A 5,000-nucleotide genomic window follows, 5' to 3' on the forward strand; every position below is an offset into this window, starting at 1 on the left:
AGAAAAATAAAGACAACCCTTTCACCTTTACAGCAAAATTCAGCTTTACTGACTTTCGATTTTTAGTGAAAGTGCTAACATGTAAGCTAAAATAAAATGACTGTATCTGATGATCTGAATTCAGGCTTTCTGCCATTTTAGAACAAAAATATCTTTTGATAAAATAAAGCCAATCAAAAGTAAATGAAGGTGTATGGAAATCGTCCTCCAGTCGTAGAAGCTGAAAATGCCTCAGTCCTGTTGTTCGCCCCTTCTGTCATTATTCTGTAATTCTCTCGTCTTCCCATCTCGATGTGAATTTCATACATCAGGCATTTCAGTGGTTTAATGTCCCTTTGCTTGATCAGTTACGTTTTTTTAATTTAATAAGTAAACTTGAGTGCCTCCTCCAGCCTTAGACTTTGTTAATTTTCACGAGATAGGCCTGCAAGTTAATTCAGCCAATCTATAATGCTCTCTCTATGTTTCAGGAGACCGCTGTATCACCGTTCCACTGAAGTCTGCATTCGCTCTTCCCCCTTTGTTTCCAGTTCGTCACTACGCTATATTTAAATCCGTTGCAACCAAGTGGGAGATCTTTCCCCTTGCAATTCAACTGAACTGGATCAAAACTCCCCTTTTATAACTAACTGTACTTATTTGTTTCCTCCTGTAATTCATTGAATATAGTAAGTGTGAACCCTTTTGTAAATTAATTGCATTTAATTTTCTTTGTGAAAATAAAACCTTAGAATTGTATCCCTTGGGTCTCAATGGCGACCCTCTACTCCCTTCCCCCCTTCCGTTTACAAGTAGGTAGCCAAGTCACAACAAGGCTAATTAAATATTGCACACTGTATTACATCCCCGTCTCCCAACTTGTAACACTGACGAATATGTTCATATTCTGAGGTTATATCTTTCACTTTGTTTATCGGCTGATTTTTGTGTGTGGCTCTTCCAGTTTCAGAGTAATTCTTATCACATAAACGATCGTGCATTTGCATATCTGCATTGACAATGAGTCGAAGTTAACGTCCCAAGACAAAGAAGAATACACATATGTAAAAACATATTAGTATACCACTGATACGATGTTTTTTTAACGAAGACTAATAATAAAAATTTGGTCAATGATTTTTTTTTTCTTATTTTAGAATGTTATAGTTGTCTCATATCCATTGTCAATCTAACGCCCCCTGCAATGAGTGTATATGCATATATGTCTTATGGCGCATAATACTTTAATGAAATGACCATAACATGTTATAAATATGTATCATAATTATTGTTCAAGCCAAAAGGGATTATGGAAAAGCAATCATTATCATGAAATTGTTTGGTAATTAACAGAAGCTCCCCGTGGAAATTTGATTTGAATTTGTAATAATTAATCATTGGTTCTACGTATCATTGTTCTGAGAGTATATATATACATATGGTATATATATATATATATATATATATATATATATATATATATATATATATATATATATATATATAGTATATATATATATATATATATATATATATATATATATATATACTATATATATATATATATATATATATATATATATATATATATATATATATATATATATTATATATATATATATATATATATATATATATATATATATATATATATATATATATATATATATATATATATATATATATATATATATATATATATATATATATATGTATATATATATATATATATATATATATATATATATATATATATATATATATACATATATATATATATACATATATATATATATATATATATATATATATATATATATATATATATATCTATATATATATATTACATTGTAGGAGCCCACAAAAATTCGGAAAAAATTGAAAGTTTTTATTTAAGCTTTCGGAGAGTACATTCTCTCCCTCTTTCAGAAAGAGAAATAAAAGTTACATAAACTGAAAACAACGGTCAAGGTAAAAGAAATAACATACAAGCATATGGTTGTATCAGAATAACTGCCCTACGGTGGTTTGCCAATCTTGTTTAACAACTTAGCTACACTAACTACATGCTTTGTCATAATTGCATTACAGAAAAGGTCCAGTTTTAAATTACTCTTATATATAGTTCATAGCGTCAACATTTGGATTAAAATAGATTCTAAAAGTTTTCTTTTTCAGTGTTATTTAACAACCTTTATGTTTTATTTTTCATTTTGTCTAGGTTAACCATATGGATTTTTACTTTGTCTATGTTGAAACAGGGCATTGTTTTCATCACCTTCCTCCTTAATGAGTCACGATGTTGTCTTTTTTCTTCTGTCAAAATCAATCGTTTTCACCTATATAAGTTTTTATTACACTCTTGACAGGGAATTTCGTAATGCATCCTTGTGTTTTGTCTACATTTTTAACATTATTTGTAAGGTACTTTTTAACAGTGTTTGTATTCTTATATACTGGGACAATGTTGCAAAATTTCAAATATTCGTTTAAAAGTCCAGGGTTTGCTTTGGTTTGTGGTAAGACTAAAACACTATTATTATTACCTAGGAAGCTCCTTTTCTCCCTTGCTACATAATATATTCTACGTGCCTTAAATGCGCCCTTTGAATAAAATTTGTATTGTAACCCAAGTACAGTGAAAAACATTTTTGATATGATTGATTTCAGTATCTAAAAATTCAACATCACAAAGTTTATACGCTCTCAGAATATATTAGAGATAACACCTATTTTGACATCGTCTGAATGGAAAGAAAAAGCATGGATATATGACTCTGCATGGTCGGTTTTCTATATACTGCATATTTAATCCTATTATCTTCTGAAACGACATAATAAAGTGTCTAAGAAAGGTAACCTGTTATTATTCTCATTTTCTACTTTAAATTTAATACACTGGTAGTTATTCAGTTGAGTTAGTAATCTTCAACATTAATAAAATCTGGAATCAAAGCAAAAATATCGTCAACATAGCGAAACCAAGCATTGCGAAAGTTAAAAATGGTGGGTAAAAACTTCAGTTTCAAAACATTCCATAAAACAAATTTGCTAAAACGGGTGATAACGGCGAACCCATGGGCAAGCCGAAAATCTGTGAGTAAATTTACTATTACATCCAAAGTGACACTGTTCATACAAATATTTATCAGATCATAAATACACTTTTTGGTACAGGTAGATCAATATTAAGACTATCATTTTGCGTTCTAAAAACCGCATGCATTCATCTACAGGTACTTGATGAAAAGGGACTCCACGTCAAAACTAACCATCCTCTTTCCTTCTAACGACAGGTGCCGAGTCTTTTTCAATAAAATCTGTATGTCCTTTAAGTGAGAGTTTGATATAGTACCCAAACACTTTGATAAATGCTTAGAACTAACCAACTAGCCAGATTGTAGGTCACTGAATCAATTGTTGAGGTAATTGGCCGCATAGGGACTTCCGGTTTGTGAATCTTAGGCAGACCATACATCGAAGGAAGCGTCGGGAGGTAAGACTGAAATTTGAGATTGAGTTTTTTTGTTAAAAATCCTGCTGCCATCTTTCAATGGGTCGGAGATTAGAGCCTTGTAGGTGTTTCCCATCACTTAAAAGTTGATTCATTTTGCTATCATATTGTAACACGATCGAGTATGACAATGTTTCCTCCTTTGTCGGCTTTTGTTATTATTATTTCCTTATTTTTCTTGAGGTCTTCTAAGGCGTTCATTAACCTCTTTGGGAGTCCTTTGTTAAAACTTATACTTTCCATGATTGTTCCTAGAACAATCCCTTTATTGTTGATGTTTCTGTATGAATGTTTACATTCTTCTTCTCGAACTTAGCGAAATTGGTCAGTAGCTCAAGTAAACATTCGTGTGTAGGGGGCATGGCGAAAGACAATCCATAACCAAGCACGCACTTCTGATCACTGGATAACTGGAACGACGACAAATTTTGCACTTTTTCTTGTGAACTATATTTAAACCAAGGGCTATTCATGAAAATTAAATCTGCTTTAGTCTTTAAATCGTTTTTCACTTTTCCATTTTCTCGTCTACATACGTTATGTGCATAATCTAAAAGTGCTTGAAACTGAATTGGTGTAGCATTCACATATTGATTAAATTCCTCTCTCAGTTTACGGCTATTGTAACTGAGTCGTCGAAAAGCCGGATTTTAACAAAAAACTCAAATCTCTTCTAGGGAAAGACTTTCCGGACCTGTTTAAGAAATTTCAGTCTTACCTCCCGACACTTCCTTCGATGTATGGTCTGCCTAAGATTCACAAACCGGAAGTCCCTATGCGGCCAATTACCTCAACAATTGATTCAGTGACCTACAATCTGGCTAGTTGGTTAGCTAAGCATTTATCAAAGTGTTTGGGTACTATATCAAACTCTCACTTAAAGGACACTACAGATTTTATTGAAAAGACTCGGCACCTGTCGTTAGAAGGAAAGAGGATGGTTAGTTTTGACGTGGAGTCCCTTTTCACCAAAGTACCTGTAGATGAATGCATGCGGTTTTTTAGAACGCAAAATTGATAGTCTTAATATTGATCTACCTGTACCAAAAAGTGTATTTATTGATCTGATAAATAATTTGTATTGAACAGTGACACTTTGGATGTATAGTAAATTTTTACTCACAGATTTTCGGCTTGCCCATGGGTTCGCCGTTATCACCCGTTTTAGCAAATTTGGTTTATGGAATGTTGAAACTGAGTTTTACCCACCATTTTTAACTTTCCAATTGTTTGGTTTCGCTATGTTGACGATATTTTTGCTTTGATTCCAGATTTTATTAATGTTGAAGATTTACTAACTCAACTGAATAAAACTTACACCAGTGTAAATTAAATTTAAAGTAGAAAATGAGAATATAACAGGTTACCTTTCTTAGACACTTTATTATGTCGTTCAAGATAATAGGATTAAATATGCAGTATATAGAAAACCGACCCATGCAGAGTCATATATCCATAGCTTTTTCTTTCCATTCAGACGATGTCAAAATAGGTGTTATCTCTAATA

This window comes from Macrobrachium nipponense, chromosome 34 (assembly GCF_015104395.2).
Source record: "Macrobrachium nipponense isolate FS-2020 chromosome 34, ASM1510439v2, whole genome shotgun sequence".
Taxonomy (NCBI): domain Eukaryota; kingdom Metazoa; phylum Arthropoda; class Malacostraca; order Decapoda; family Palaemonidae; genus Macrobrachium; species Macrobrachium nipponense.